Genomic DNA, 17,688 nt, shown 5'->3' on the forward strand with positions numbered 1-17,688 from the left:
TATACCCAGGCTTTATAAGCTTCATATCCATGTTACTTTTGTTTTGTTTTGTTTTTAGAAAGAGAGAGAGAGCACAAGAGAGGAAGGAATAGTGGAAGAGGAAGAGAGAATCTTAAGCAGGTTTCACACCCAGCGCAGTGCTCTGTGTGTGTGTGGGGGGGGCGGGTGTGTGTGGGGTGACCTGGGGCCCCATGACCCTGAGATCATTTTTTAAAATTTTATTTATTTATGGGGCACCTGAGTGGCTCTGTTGGTTAAGCATCTGACTTCGGCTCAGGTCATGGTCTGGCAGTTCGTAGGTTCTGATCCCATGTAGGTCTCTGTGCTGACAGCTTAAGAGCCTGGAGCCTGCTTCTGATTCTGTCTCCCTCTCTGTCTGCCCCTCCCTGCTTGTTCTCTCTCTCTCTCTTTCTCAAGAATAAATGAATATTATAAAAAATTTATTTATTTATTCATTCATTCATTTATCTATTTAGAGAGGGTACAAGTGAGAGAGGGGCAGAGAGAGAGAGAAAGAGAAGCAGGGCTCACTTGAAGTGGAGGTCAGGTTTTTTGTCTCAATTAGTTTGTGTTTACCTGAAGGGGGGCTCCAGCTCACTTGATGTGGGGCTGTAGCTCACCCCATGTGGGACTTGAACTCATGAAGTGTGAGATCAGGAAGCTGAGGTCAGATGCTTAATGATGGAGGAACCCAGGCACCCTCAGGACCGTGAGATCATGATCTGATCTGAAATCCAGAGTTGAATGCTCAACTGACTGAGCCACCCAGGTGCCCCCTACATTCCTTTTTAAATGAGAAAAGTGAATATGTTCAGACTGTTCTGGACTAATAATTGTTTTGATAGAAAAATACTATCCAGAATTCATGTATTGTTGCTCTTTTTGAGCCAAGAATTCATATCTTGATCCCAATAGTTTTAAAAACTTCCTTCTAGTAGCACCTGGGTGGCTCAGTTGGCTAAGCGTCTGACGTCGGCTCAGGTCATGATCTTGCGGTTCATGAGTTCGGGCCCCATGTTGGGCTCTGTGCTGACAGCTCAGAGCCTTTGAGCCTGCTTCAGATTCTGTGTCTCCCTCTCTCTCTGCCCCTCCCCTGCTCGTACTCTGTCTCTCTCTGTGTCTCAAAAATGAATAAACGTTAAAAAATAAGTTAAAAAAGTTTTAGTTCTGTTTCTTTCTTCCTTAGGAGCTATCCAAGTCTCAATGTTTGTTATTTGTTACTCAAGTGACAGTGTCATCAGAATGAAAGTTTTGTTCCTATAATAGCATGGAACCATTTTGGAAATAATAACCATTTTGGAAATAAGTTCATTTTCATCATGGCATTTATTTGACAATGGGAGGTCATCACTGGACTTCAGGCTAAATCACCTTCTAATTAACCTGACATATGTTTCTGAGGCATAATCTTCTCTATACAACTGGTCTCCCAACTTTTAAATTGTGCCTCCCATTAGCAAAATATTCTGAAAATGTTTCTCTTTAAAATGTGTGTGTGTATTATTTTTTCAAATTATATACACATACTGTTGTTATTCTCCCTATTAAAAAGAAAATCTGATTTCTAATTTTTGAGATGAGAATCTGAACAAATTCTATTATTTAAAAAAATATTCTGGATGGATCTATAATGCCAAGTGAAATAAATTAGAAAAAGACAAACACCTTATGGTTTCTCTCATTTGTGGATTTCAAGAAATAAAATAAGCAAACAAACAAAAAAGAGACAAGAAACCAGACTCTTAAGTAGAACAAACTGGTGGTTACCAGAGGTGAGGTGGATGGGGCATTCGGTGAAATAGGTGAAGGGGATTGAAGTACACTTACCCTTTTTTTTAAAACAGATTTTTTAAGAGTTTGTTTCTTTATTTTGAGAGAGACAGAGACAATGTGAGTGGAGGAGGGGCAGACAGAGACATAGACAGAGATGGAGAGAATCCCAAGCAGACTCCACACTGTTAGCACAGAGCTGGAGACGGGGCTCGAACTCAGCTGAAACCAAGAGTCAGATAGACACTTACCCAACTGAGCCACCCAGGCACCACTAACAGTACACTTAGCCTGATGAGCCCAGAGAAATGTATGGAATTATTGAATCATTATATTGCACACCTGAAACTATATAACACTGGATGTTAAGTATACTTGAATAAAACAAAACCAGGACATTCTTTGAGGAATGTCACCCCATTTGGGAAACCACAGTCTTATATTTCTGATTTGTAATAATTGTTCTTACCTAATATTTCTTTAGGCTCCATTGCTCTTACTGCCTCTTATTTGAACACTGTGAGCAATAGCTGTCACCTAAGGGGAGCATCTGAAGGGAGCTACCTGGAAACTGCAATTTGAAAAGGGCCATTGGTGATCTTGATGTACCTTCCCCTGCAAAATGATAGTTGCCATCCCAGGTCATGAAAGTGTTGACTGGTGGGAACAACATGGCCTCAAAAGTCTTTACCCACGTAGCATAGTGGCATGACTTGTAATTTTTGTCACTCAGATTGATTTGGATAGATAGGATGGCAAAAGAGAGGTAGAATGGTAAAACAAATATTTGGTGGCATATTGAAAAACAAAACTCTCATGAATTTTCTTAACCAAAGAAATGTTTTACATCTGTGTATATTCAAAGCAGGGGTCACTGTGCAATGGCATGCGCACTTGGCAGGCAGAAGTTTTCTTGAAAAGTTGTAAGTGAGTGGGGATGCCTGGGTGGCTCAGTCAGTCAAGTGTCTTGATGTCTTGATCTCCCAGCTGTGAGTTCAAGCCCATGTTGGGCCCTGTGCTGGGTCTGGAGCTTACTTTAAAAAAAGGAATGTTGCAAGAGAGTAAACTTGTTTTGTAGGTGGAGTAATTTTTTAAATGTGCTGGGAGAACCTATGATTTAAGAGGTTTTATGAGGAATCGCATTTTGTGATGTAAATGGTTATTTGCTGTTTTGGGAGGTATAAATCCAGATTCCATATGTTGTTTGCCTAAGAACATTCTCTTGCATAGAAAATATTAGGAGATGGCACAGAGCTGATCACCAGAGACTCAGAAGTTTTCATTATATGTGTCAATTAGAATGACTAACTGAAGCAAATATCCAGATAACCCACACCAAACTCCCTCCTTTTGTTTGAAATATGTTGGGATAAATTGTTATAGAAAGAATCTCAAATCTGCCCTTAGGTTGCTGAGATTGTGGTCAAGAAACAGAGCAATTTCTATTTCTTTTTCTTTAATGTTTATTTTTGAGAGAGAGAGAGAGAGAGAGAGAGAGAGAGAGAGAGGATGCCCTCGTGAGCAGGAGAGGGGCAGAAGGTGACAATCGCAAGCAGGCACCATGCTGTCAGTACAGACCCTGAGGTGGGGCTTGAACTCACAAACTATGAGATCATGACCTGAGCCGAAATCGAGAGTCAGATGTTTAACTGACTGAGCCACCCAGGCACCCCTTAGCAACTTGAGCAATATTTCTAAGAGAATATTCTTAAAATAGTCCCAAGAGGAAGCCCTGAAAAAATTGTGTGGTCAAGTCAGTTTGGGAAACATTTCCTACTTATCTCTTCTTTTGGAGAGTCATTGTGTATTAAACATTATGAGACGTCCTGTAACAAAGGGCACTTCTGAACTTTGTGTAACCCAGTGTTTCCTAAATTTTTGTGGCAGGGGACTCTTTATTTACATAAAATTTGTTAACTTAGTATTAAATGGGTTTTCTTTGAAATCTACTTTGGAAATGCTAGTGTAAGTAAGTTGGCCAATATCTTCTGTGTTTCACGGTTTTAGATTCTTCTATTAATTAAAGGAGCTTGGCAGGAGGGGCCTAGTCAATCGTCTCATCTCCCAAATCCTGCTGGGGGTTCCAGGAGGAAGAGGTTTAATGGGTCCTGATCCCTTTAGGAATTATTATTTGAAATTCATTTGGGTGCAGAAATTTTATGGATGCTATCAGCTCCAGACATGCTTAATGAAATTCTAGATAGAATATACAGTGAATGATCCATGCCTTACCCAAAACCTCATTTAAGCTTCTTGGATTGCCACTAGCCTTTAGAAAACCAGAATCTGTGACCCAAACTATAATTAATCTAAGTATAATGAGCCACAAAAGAATATTCGTTCTTTCTTTTTTCTTTACTTTATAGCAAAGAATTCTTTTTTTGGGGGGGGGAAGAGGGAGAGGGCCTGAGTTGGGGAGAGGCAGAGAGAGGGGGAGAGGGAATATTATGTAGGCTCCATGTGTGTGGAGCCTGGCACCGGGGCTCAATCTCACAACCCTGAGATCATGACTTGAGCCAAAATCAAGAGTCGGACATTTAACTGACTGAGATACCCAGGCACCCCTGATTTATTCTTACGCCAACTATTGCCTAGAGTAATTTAGTATGATTATCAAATTAAAATAACAGAAATTATATTCTGTAACATAGATTATGACACTGGTATTAACTTGTCCACTCTCTATTGAGGACAGTGAAATTTATCAAAGAAAAAAAACTGCCTAATTTCACATAGTAGTGGACTTGGGAAGGAAACCCATATATTTGCATAGCCAGTCTTAGGGTTTTTCTACCAAATAATTAGGTTCTCTGCTGTTAGGTTTTCAGTTTTGATTAATAGGCATATTGGTTACATTTGATTGTCACATGTGGCATGATGTTCCTGATGACCTTCCAGTGGCCAGGCATTCACATACCTACCAGTGCCAGGCAGCTAATGCAAATGAGTGTGGTGGGCTGGGTGACAGAACAGGGTGTGGTGGGGACTGTGGCGAATTTGAGAGCATACACCCCACTTGAAACAGAGTGCCTTTATTTGTCTCCACTGGATATACTGGCCTGGCATTGCCAAATCTTCAAAATTTTTAAGAGGAGCCAGGAATCTAGATTTTATGTGAAATCTCTCTGTTTTAAGTGATGGCAAATAAAAAAAATTTTTTTTTCTTTTAAACTCTAAGCCAAGCAAAAAACATCTATCACATGGATTCAGCTCATGACTGCCCATATGTGACATGAGCTTTTTTTTTTTTATAAATTTTTTTTTGGAGTTCATTTATTTATTTTGAGAGAGAGAGAGAGCGAGTGAGAGAGAGCTCAAGCAGGGGAGGGGCAGAGAGAGAGAAAGAGAGAATCCCAAGCGGGGCTTGAACTCACAAACCATGAGATTATGACCTGGGTTGAAACAAGAGTCGGACACTTAACTGACTGAGCCACCCAGGTGCCCCTCTTCTTCTTCTTCTTCATCTTTTCTTCTTCCTCTTCTTCTTCTTCTTCTTCTTCTTCTTCTTCTTCTTCTTCTTCTTCTTCTTCTTCTTCATCTTTCTTCTTCTTCTTCTTCTTCTTCTTCTTCTTCTTCTTCTTCTTCTTCTTCTTCTTCTTCTTCTTCTTCTTCTCCTCCTCCTCCTCCTCCTCCTCCTCCTCCTCCTCCTCCTCCTCCTCCTTCTCCTTCTTCTTCTCCTTCTCCTTCTTCTCCTTCTCCTCCTCCTCCTTCTTTTTTTTTTTAAATGTGCATTTTTAAAAGAGTGAATGAGTAAGGGAAGGTCAGCATCATTTACCCAGACTGTAGCTGCTCCCTCTTCCTGAAGCCTGAGCAAAGCTGGAGAGCTCCACTCTGGGTTTGTAGGCTGTTTAGTGTGGGCTTTTTTGGGAATATTGTCTTTTTATAGGACTGTCTGAAATGAGGGAGACTTCATTATGGTCTGTGGCTGACCACCAAGCACTTCCTCGGCCTCTGAGCATTGTCCACACTACAGTCCCTGGCTGTGTGCACTGTTTAATACTTTTCTTCTCTTTATTCCTTGCCTTTCCTTGGGGACCTTTTTTTTTTTTTTCTTTTCAGCTAATGATGAAATTGAAAACAGTACCATTTGCAAACTTTCCAGACAAAAGGCTTTAGAAAGGCAAAGTTGTTTCAAACTGGATTTCTTTTTGTTTGTGTGATCTAAGGATTTTATTTATTCAGTTTCCTGTCCCTGCAAACACAGAAAATTGAAAACTGATTTGATTGAATTTTCCCAGATGCAATCTCATATGTATTTCATGTTAGTTTAAAGTTTGAATTTTAACCAAATCTGGCACCAAGTGAATGCCACTGTTATATGGCCCCTGCTCAAGAAAGCACCATTGTAAGATTTTTCTTAATTGTAAAATTCAGACCTTTTGTGTATGTCTGATAAAATGCCATCTAGTTACTTTAACATGCACTATGACGAAGAACATCTTTTACTGTATTAGTATAATGGTTTGAACATTCTTGGTCCTTGGGGGTGTGATGGAAAGGTGGAAAAGGCATGCTATGAAGAAGGTTCAAAAACTCTAGAATTAAAAGCTATGATTTGCTGTGAGTTTATTATTCGCCAGGCACTGTGTTGAGCGCTTTATAGTCATTTTACATTATCTCATTTAATCCATTAAACTACAAGTGAGGTCAGCCCTACTTTAAAGATGGGAAAACTGAGTCTCTTAAAGGTTTAATACCTTGCTCCAAGTCCTATGGTTAGTCAGTGGTGGAAATTGGATTCAATTCAGGTTTATTTGATCCTCGAATTCCACCATGTTATCTTCCTTGAAGAAAGGATTATATCCACTGCTTCAGGAGCCATGTATTGGAGGAAGTCAAGCAAAAAGAACTAGTTAAAGTGGGATGTGAAGATAACTTTGGCACTTGAGATGATGTAAGATACCTAGGAGACAAAATAGGGGCTCCTTAGTCATAATCAGTATGGCGTGAATGCCATATACTTCCTAGGACTGGCGGAGAAGTAGGTTCTGAGAATGCTGGCAAAGGCAACAGACTCGCCTTGCTTAACCAGTAATGTGTGGGTGTATAATATGAGAGAATATTATACCTTCTGCAGTCCGGGATGCTAATGTTGAATGATCATTGGAGGAAACTAGGTCAAGTTTTGTGATAAAGTAGAATATTGATTTAATTCATGTTTTGCATAGCTTCAGTGCCTCTTTTGCATTTCATTATATGAACGCTCCTTAATTTATTTAACCAGTTCACTCTTCACAGATTCCAAGCATTTAATATCTATATATTTTGTTCTCCAACAAGTTATTGCTGTAACTAATTGTTTTTCTTTGAACTTCACCATCTGTGGACCCCTCAGTTAGATTCTTAAGTTTGGTATCACATCAGTCATTGTACATTGCATTGGAGAAAACCTACGCCTACATATCTCATCTTCAGCATTCAAGGTCTTCTATGATGTTCCATATAAGTACATGGCTGGTTAACAAGATACGAGCCAAGATCTGTCGATGAACCTATTCCAGGTGCTGTTTGTGCTTCCACACAAGTCTATGCCTGGCCTGATGCTGAAATTGTTTGCTTCCACGCATCTAGACAGACTGCTGGAATTAATATAACTGGAAAATAGACAAGAATCAAGCTATTATCTCCATACTTCTCCCATTTGAGTCAGCCATTAAGTTACAGCTTTATCAGTCTTCATTGGTTGAGTGTTTGCTCCCTGTTGGCTGTAAAACATTCATAGATTTTAAAGCCTATGGTAGGACAATTTGTAACTGTTTTCTTGATTGGATATATTTAATTTTCAAAAGGCATTAACAAAGCCAAGTTTAACATTAATAGCCTTTGAAAAAATTCCAGACTGGGATTGGAATTGGAGATGGCCAGTAATGCTGTCCTGTGACGAAGTTAGTGTCATCTCACCCTTTACCTCTTGGTGTGATATTAGTGTAATTAATGTGATAACTTCCTTAAGTTTTTAGTAAATAATTTAAATGTTATAGAAGAATATAGTAGAGAGTAAATACACCCTCACCCCCTTTGAGCACTCTTTGGAGACAACTCTATATAGTCAAAGATTTTTCTTTTTCTAGAAACTATCTTTGAGTATTAATAATCACCTTGGTATATATCTTCCGTGTATTTACCTATTATATATAAGTTACATTTATCTTTTAAATATCAATTTTTTTTTACAAATAAGATCATAGTACTCTCAGTTGTCTTATAACTTGCTTTTTTTCACTTAACAGTACTGCTTTAACATATTTTTCTATTATCATTATTATGAGATGGCCAATAAGTATATTTATTCAGAGTTCTTTTCCTTCAGAGTGTCTAGGTAGTGCAAGATGGGTAAGGAGTCTGTTTGGATTTTAAAGACTTCTGGACAGAACTGTGCTGTTACTTCCTGGTAGAATGTGAACTCAACTATAGTTAAGCAAAGTTTCAATTCAGTTCCTACCACAAGTTGTCTCTGTGACTTTGAGGAAGTTACTTAACCTTCCTGTGCCTCACTTTGTTTTAATTGTAAAGTGGGGATAATAATAGTATTTATTTACTTGGTCATGAGGATTAAATGATATTGTAAAATAGCATAATTTCTGACACATAGTAAGTGCTCAGGAAATATTAGGTATTATTATTGAGTCTGAGATGTGTTTTAGCTTTGTTAACAGTTTCTGAGAATTTAAATATGAACTTATTTTTTGTGCATTTTAAGATGGGTGATTTAAAGCACCGGTCTTGATGGGCCACTTAGATGTTGTTCTTTCTTATTTATTTATTTATCTATCTATTTATTTATTTATTTAGTGCATGAGTGGGGGAGAGGCAGAGAGAGAGAGAGAGAGAGAGAGAAGGAGAGAGAGAATCCCAAGCAGGCTTTGCCTTGACAGGGCAGGGTTTGATCCCACGAACTGTGAGATCATGACCTGAGCTGAAATCAAGAGTCAGACACCTAACTGACTGAGCCACACAGGCCTCCCAATGGGCCACTTAGTTTTTTAAAATAAATCACTAGTAAGTTAGTTAAGTCCTAACATGCCAATCAAATTTGAAAAGGTTCATTCTCATGCTAAAGGACCTGCATCTTACAAATAAGTGGGATAAAAATTGTATGTTTTATTTTGCATACTCAAATAATGGGGAGACACTGAATAGTCTCTTTAGAAGACTAAGAATTTAAAAGAGATAAAAATGTGATGTGTGAAGAGAAGTTGAAGATGCTGAGATTTGCGAGCCTAGCTAATGAAAGTATAAGAGATGACAAAGGCTATTTTCAAAAGTATAAAGTTTATTAGAGAAAATGTACCTGGGGAAAATGGAGTCAGATTGTCCCACTGGAGAGAGATAAGGAGGAAGTGAATGTGCAGTAGATACAAGAGTGGATGAGGCTATGAGGAAAGGTTGAGGAGTCCCTGGGACTTTGGGGGGCATATTTGGGCATGTTTACACACACACACACACACACACACACACACACCACTTTATTATGCTTAACATCTTTCATTTGCCTCCCCAGATATTCTCTACCTGCTCCCCTGCTCTCTGCTTTCCAGGTGGGCCAGTGGCTGCAAAAATAAGACATTGGAAGGTGGGACGAGACTGAGTTTGGATGCTCATTGTCTTGGCTCCCTCCCTGCCTGCGTTTATCTGCTGATTTTAGTTGGTGTGCCTGCTGTTCTCCACAGCACATCTTGTTTATTTCCACATTGTATTTCTGTAGTTATTTTGTCTATTTATTCACTGGCTCATTGTCTGTTTGCCTCATTACAATCAAAGTTCCAAGAAGGCAGGTACCATGTTTACATGCTCACCCCGCTATCTCTAGGCTAGCATCGTAATGGCTCATAGTAGGTGCTCAATGAATAATTATTGCATAAATGCATGGCAACATAGAACCTTTATTAGTGTAGCCAATGAGCTTTACCAATATTCTCCATCCTTAATTTTTTTTTCATCTTGCTGAATACCTGTGGTCTCTCCAACTAGACTGTAAGCTCTAAGCGAACAGTTTATACTCAAACAAAAATAAACAAAAACCCTCAAAACCTTCATAGTGCCTAGGATTACATGGAACAGATACTAAGTGTTCAAAGCATACTTGTTGATTGGCTGATTAATAGCATATGCTGTATTAGAATCAGTAGTTAATTAATTTAAATATATTTATTGAGCCCTCTGTTAAGTGCCAGTGGTTGTTTTATCTTCCTTGGATATATCACTGAACAAAATGAAAATCCTTGTCCACACAGAGGGAGACGGACAATATATATAAACTTAAAAAGTAAGCAAAATATGTAGTGTGTTAGAAGACGGTAAGTACTGTGGAAAAATTGCAAAACAGTAGAGCCTGCTAAAGAAGGTGGGGGTGGAAGGGTGCTGGGATGGTGGGGAGCAGGGGTTGACAACAGGATGGCTAGGCAAGGCCTTCTTGGGAAGATGGTATTGGAGCAAAAACATGAAGAAAGTGAAGGAGTTGGGCAAACTAACAGATGGGGGAGGGGTTTCCCAGCTTTGTGAGGTGGCATTGTGATGCCCTAAGGCAGGCATGTGTTGAAGGAGCAGCAAGGAGGCCTATTTGAAGCAAAATGGGTGAGGGGCAGAATAGCAGGAGAAGAGGTTTGTGGTCTGTGAATTAAGAAGGACCTGTAGGGCATTGTGCACAGCGGGGTTTTCACTCTGAGTACCTTGGGAGATGTGCAGAGTTTTGAACAGCATTGTGATGTGATCTGACTTCGGTTGTGGAATGAAAGGGGCAAGGGTAGAGACAGGGAACCCACTCGGGGGCATAGTAATCTAGTAGAAAGATCTGGTGGCTCATATGGTATGTGGTGCAGTGTGGTCAGACTCTGGTCACATCCTGAAGGTTTCTTTTTTTTTTTTTTTAATTTATTTTTTTTTCAATATATGAAGTTTATTGTCAAATTGGTTTCCATACAACACCCAGTGCTCATCCCAAAAGGTGCCCTCCTCAATACCCATCACCCACCCTCCCCTCCCTCCCATCCCCATAACTCTGTTCTCAGTTTTTAAGAGTCTCTTAGGACGTCCTGAAGGTTTCTATAGCTGCTTTACAACCAAGTTTAGCATGCATTTTATCTCCACGTAGCAAAAGTAGTAAAAGAGTAGGAAGGCATCTTCAGGTAAAGTGTGTGTGGGCAGCACCTGTGACTAGCAAATGGAATCAGAGTAACTCCTTGGAGAAGGAGTGACTGAAGAGATATGCCCGGAGGGTAAGCCCCACTCTAGGTTCCTTGTGTTAACCCCCCCTCTGGGTTCCTTGTGTTAAGAGCTGTGGGCAGCTCTTCCTCTGACCTGTTGTACTTGTCAGGGATAAAACTGTTGATGAACCCTTGGGGGAGAAACGGTGTGCAATGGACATTAGTTATCTGTTCTCTTCCTTTTGGGGGAATAGATGCAAGTAAATAGAATACTTTTTAAGTTAGTTGATTTTAAATGGGTGCATGGCATCTTCGGAGTTAATCTAGGGTTACCCAAATTTAATCAGTTCAATGAACAGTGATTTATTTATTTATTTTTAAAATTTTAAAATCTTTATTATTTATTTTTGAAAGAGAAACAGACCACAAGTGGGGGAGGGACAGAGAGTGAGAGGGAGACACAGAATCCGAAGTGGGCTTGAGGCTCTGAGCTGTCAGCACAGAGCCCAACACGGGGCTTGAACCCACAAATGGTGAGATCTTGACCTGAGCTGAAGTGGGACGCTTAACCCACTGAGCCACCCAGGTGCCCCAACAATGATTTTTTTAATTCCCATTTAAATACTCAAGTTTTAGAATTGGAATTTGAAATAAAAAATGGCTAGTTTTGATTATTGTTTCATCCGTGTAACTGGAAAACGGAAATATGGGTGGCGTTTTGTTCTTGATAATATGACATAGTTTATATGCTGATTTTTCTTGAAAAGTCAGGCATTAACGATGATCTCTTGATGCCGCACCGAAAAACCCAGTGTAGAGCTGACACTGCCGGCCCGTGGCTGCTTTCATTTTTAAGGTTGAGTTGTTGCATTAAAATAGGATCTGTAACAGAAATGGATACCTAGACTAGTAATCTTCGCATCAAGAGGCAGGGTTAGGAAAATACTTGTCATGAAGAGATAGAAGCTACACTTGGAGAAAAAATTCATCCATTTTACATCCATTTACTGCATGAGCACCAGGTGGCAGGCGCTGTTCTAGGCATGAGATGCACCAGTGAACAAAGTGTTGTTTCTGCCTCATGGAACCGCTATTTCAGGGAGTGAGACGGGGAAACATTTTTATAACGCCAGACGCTAAATTAAACATGCTGTAAAAGATAAAGCATGCAAATAAATGGAGCACACATTGGAGAGGTGGTCAAGGAAGTCGGGGGGGAGGGGGGGGTTGGGCACTAAGGCAGAGACCTGAATAAAGGAGAGCTGTGAGCCATGCAAATACACGTCTAGGACATAAGCATCCCAGGAATAGGGAACAGCCAAGGGCAAAGTGCTGAGTTGGGAGTTCATACTCTCAGTGTTAAACCTAGGGTCTTCCTGCCACTGCATTTGGAACGCAATTCCGCTCTGGCCCACGGCACATGGCGCATGTCAGAGATGCGACTGCAGTTGCCCACAGAGTACACGTGGCTGCGCACGTGATGGTGTGGCTGGTGACGCGCTTCCAGCCACGTGCGCTTACACTCCAAAGTATCAGTCTCCTCTGTGACTGGCCCTCCTTTGTTCAGTCCTCAATTTTTAGGCAACCCAGCATATTTATTTGTGATCCTCTGGTCTTCCAAGGGATTGTAAGGAAGGTCATTCTGTTTTCCTAGTTTGCCTTTTGGAGTCACAAAGAACAAACTCATGCCTTTTTTTTTTTTTTTTTTTAGGTGTTTTTTGTTTTGTTTGTTTTTTAAACAGGGCATTTCCAGTGTTTCTGGACAGCTCTTGTACAATCCCTTTCTTCATTTTCGCGGTGTCTCTTGGGTCTCTCAAAAATTTGTGACATTGTTTCCAACTCCCTTATTTCTTTGTTGCTTATTTTCTGCATACCCTTTTGATGGTCAAAATCCTTTAAAAACTTGATAGTTAGAACTGAATGGCTGTTCTGGATATGATCTGCTGAGTCTCAGGGTGAAAGGGTGAAATCTCCCACGATCTGAGTATTGTGCTGCCTTGATGGGGACTCTCTCCTTTTCCGTGCTGAAGCCAAAGCTGGGAAATGTTGATCTGTATCCTGTTTTTAATTCATATGTAGATTATAAGCAAATAAAGCTCTGCCTTGCTCAAAAGAGAAGTTAAATTCAGATTGTGCCATATATTAGCTATTTGTCTTTGGGCATATTACATTTAACCTCTCAGAGCCTAAGTTTTCTTAATATAATCTAATTTATTTCTCACTTGCTTGTTGTAATCATTAAATTTATGCATAAAAAGTGTGAGAGTTTTAGGAGGTATTTAGTAATGGTAGCTCCTTTGTAGTTACACAATAGTACGTTCTTTAGGGTTGCATTCTCCTGTCAATTAGTTAGTGTCTGAAAAGAAGAAAGCTAAAAGTCATTCCAACCCTCTCAGGTTATGTATGTATTGCCCAGGGACTTAGGGAAGCTAGACCTGGCACATAGTAGACCCTCACTAAATGCTTATTAGTTGAATGATCTTCTGGGATTTTCTTTCAGGGAAGAGGGGTGAATCACTGTAGGTTGGCCTGTGAGACCAGTGGGTGGGTGGTCTCTTAGTTTGCCCATTTCCAGAGTTGGCTTGTTTGCTTACTATTCTCACAGTTATGAGGGTTTGGCAAGATGATATAATGGATGTCATTAGTAAATTATAAATAAAAGGCTGCTGCTTGTAGGACCGTTAATTCAGCCTGGCTGCTAAGAGAGCCATTTAGTGCCTTGGAATGGGTAATTTGTTAAATGACACATAAGACAGTTGAAAGAATTAATGTTCCTCTCCAAAGAGCAATGTACTCCTTTTTTTAAGTTTGTTCTGCCTAAATATTTATTCACAACCTTGGGTTCCTTATAAGAGAGAAGCTATAAAAACAAACATAATTAGCTTTATTTTCTTAATTAGAGCCATGAGGCCTAGGGAAGAGACGTAATCTGCAGAATGGATACTGACACACCTAGAGGAATTTCTGTAGGTAACAGACGTTCGTCAAACTGAATATAAGAAATCACAGATGACGTGTACAGCATTGGGAGAACATCTGAACTTGAATGGGACTTTGTCAGATGTGTGACCGTTAAACCTGCTCCACTTTTTATAACCAAGAGCAGTGAGTGTGGCTGCCGGTGTGAATTTTGGCCCTGGTTCCCTGAGGACTGTAATTTTTCCACCGTGGTGGGATGTAGTTTCCAGCACTAGGTGCCGAGTTCTTCCCATCAGAAAGAGGGTTCTTGTGTCTTTGTGTCTCTTCTCACCCCCAGGAGTGTAGAATGCCCACACTGGATCACGTGAGACCATTCGGTTGACAAAGAGCCTGAAGGAGAAGGATCTGGGGCTATTTGCAGGCTTTTCGGACCTGTCCAGACTGTTTGAATACAAGGAAAAGTTTTAGTCCAAATTAAAACACTGTTTTCACAAAAGCGCTCAACCAAAATAATTTATCAGCAAGAAGCCCAGTGACTTAAAGATATGGGGGCAGCTTCAAAAGGCAAACTTTTAAAGTAATACAGTGTAAAGCCTCCTTAACTCACGGGGAGAGAGTGACTTGAGAGACCTAAGTGAATATACACGAAGGGCAGTACTCTGAGATCCCGAGGAAGACTTGAGGCAAATTGTTTGTAACTGATACAGTGTATTTACCACTGTATGTTTAATGAATCCAGCATACAGTGCTTACCCCATTCAGCTGTTTCAGTGTTTTGCCTGCCCACCCTGAAAATCTCATCCATGAGGTCATGAAAGAATAATCTGTGAAGATTTGCCATCAAATGGATTTTTCCCCAGGGGAGCCCAGTTTTCACTTGCCTTTTATTGGCATCGATCCTTGGCCTAATGATGGCCTGAGTTAATAAGTGGGGTTTATAAGGACAATATTCCCAGACCCAGAGATCCTCAGGTACCATTATAGTGACCTTTTATTTTGATCCCAAACTGGACACATGATCTAATGACCCAGGGTCATATTGTTATTTGGTTTTCCTGGAATAAACCTAGTCTGGAAGCACCAGCTGGAAATCATTGGCTTGGAGAAGCCAAGAGTGCTGCCTATCTTCAACATTTCTTTTCGTTCATATATGTTGTAATGTTTATTTGTTTTTGAGAGAGAGACAGAGACCACGAGCTCAAGCAGGGGAGGGGCAGAGAGAGAGGGAGACCCAGAATCTGAAGCAGGTTCCAGGCTCTGAGCTGTCAGCCCAGAGCCCAACCCAGGGCTTGTACTCATGAACTGAGAGATCATGACCTGGGCTGAAGTTGGACGCTTAACCCACTGAGCCACCCAGGTGCCTCGATCTTCAGCATTTCAGAATGGATGCTGCTGATTGCATCAAGATAGACCCAGTGGGTACCTAACCAGTCTTTCCCCATGTCATCCCTTTCTTCCTCTGTTCCAGGCATGGAATGAAGAGCAAGCAGGGCAGAGCTAGTTCTGCTCATCTTATTCACATGCTTATTCACATGCCAAATCGTGGCTTCCCAGCCACATTCCTCTGATGGTTCCAACTCCTTTATTGTCTCCAATTTGGCATCTCCTTAATGAATAGCTATTTAGAAAGCAACCAGAAAGCACACACAAGCCTCAAATCACAGTTTGTCAACTTTGGTGCAGTGACTGATGGAGGAAGAAACATCGTCAGAAGCGGGGTGTTGAGGAGTGGAATTGCTGAAGGTAGGTAAGAGGAGGCTCTGCTGATGGGGGGCAGGGCTGAGTTTTAAGATTGTGCCATTGGTGAGTGGGCATAGGCAGTTTCCTTTGCGACAGGCCTCATACTGTAGTCAGACACCATGTCTTTCAAAGGTGGTGGCAGCACTTAACTCCTTGTAAATTACAGGCATGCCTGATATTTATGCCAAAAGACACTTTCTCCAATATGCAGCAGGAAGGCCAGATGGCCTTGTCATTGCTAATCAGTGGATCACAGGCCCTGGAGAGCATGCTGAGGACTCTGGCTTTAGCTAATTAACACAAGCGCTGAGTGAGAGGCAAGAATTAAGCAATCAACTCCTTTCTCTAATTCTTATACATTTTGGAAATGTGCCCATGATTAGCTTGCCCTGAAAAGCCTCAAAATAGAAAAAAAAAAACAAAAACTTGGGCTAAGCAAGAAATGAAAGGAAAACTCCCATATGAACTTGGAAAGAGAACTTAAGTGAGATGGCCTAATTAGGGCACAATCAATAAAACCAGAAAGAGTCAAATCCATAATACTTTTTTTGTAGGGAGAATGTTTATTTCTATTGATGGAACTTGTGTTAGGTTTTGAGAGTTAAGTGGAATCTGGAGCTCAATTGGTTGAAGGTAGGTGAGTTAGGGGGTATCTCGTTCAGTTGGTTGAGCATCTGACTCTTGATATTGGCTTAGGTCATGATCTCATGGTTCATGAGATTGAGCCCTGTGTCGGGCTCTCTGCCCTGACAATGTGGAGTCTGCTTGAGATTCTCTCAATCTCCCTCTCTCTTTCTGTCAAAATACATAAATTAGCCTAAAAAAAAAGAGGTGGACTCTGATAGTCTCTGATTAAATGACAACTTAACATTTGATAGAGTATTTGAAGAAAATAAAAGCACTATTAGTCAATCACATATTTTAATTGATATAAAGATGATTCTTTAAATTATTGAGTGCTTCAATAAAGACATTTTTCCTTTTCCTTCCCTTCTTTTTATGCGTTTTATTTTTATATGCATGCATCTAATAGAGTGATTGACACATAGTGAATACTTAAAAATGTTGAGAAGAATGAATAGCAGATTTGGGACTTGACTTTGTGGTATTACTGCTGTTACATGGCTATTGTGTGGGAAGCTATCAAGCTGTTTATTCATTTGTTTACTACACAAGTAATTACTGGTCTCTTACTGTGGGCCTTGGCCTTAGGTTCTAGGGATATAGCAGTGAATAAAACAGACAAGATTTCCTGTCCTCTTGTAGCTGGCATGCTACTATTTTCAGTTAGTATGAATCTTGAAATTTGTGAAGATTATTGATACTGCTATGATTTCTTCTAATATGATATCTTTCTTCCAGTTGGGTAGTAATATGACAATTAAATGCAGAAATATACCAACTTTGTGGACTCATAACCAAGAGTGTGCATCTCCCTCATTTTCTTGTTGCCCTGCTCCACCCCATTACCTTACTCAGAGGGTGGAACACTTTGCAGGAGGAAGCTGCTTCTACTTCCCTGGTCAGTGTTTGTGTTAGGCATGAAGCCAGCGGGTAGAGAACAGTGTGACAATGTGGAACTGTAACCTCTGCTAGCCTGCAGAGAGTCAGTTGGTGAGAAAAAATAGGTGTGCAATATCCAAAGGTCTCTTGGGTGTGCACGCTCATGGTAACTCTTGTTTTATAGATACGTCTAATCCTTTCCTTTATCATGCAGCCTTTGTCTATAACATACCTCTCTGGCAAAATGTTCTTAAAGTGGTACAAACTCTAGACTTGTGCTGTCACGTATACTAGCCACTAGCTGCATGTAGTTATTCGACACTTGAAATGTGTTTAGTGTGACCAAGAAATTAAATTTTAAATTGTATTTGATTTTAATGAATTTTGAACTGATAATTTAGAATTTAGAACTGGACATGTTTTGTGAATATTTGGAACAACATGGTATCTATGGAAATCTATTTTTTCCAACTGTTAATTTTATGAAATCTAAATACATATCAAGTATTTCCAATTAGAATTTAGTGTCCAAAGTGAGATGCATTGTATGGGTAAAATGCAGACCAGATTTCAGAGACTTAGTACAAAAAAGGTAAATTATCTCATAAATAAC

The sequence above is a fragment of the Acinonyx jubatus genome, chromosome A1, assembly GCF_027475565.1.
Source record: "Acinonyx jubatus isolate Ajub_Pintada_27869175 chromosome A1, VMU_Ajub_asm_v1.0, whole genome shotgun sequence".
NCBI lineage: Eukaryota > Metazoa > Chordata > Mammalia > Carnivora > Felidae > Acinonyx > Acinonyx jubatus.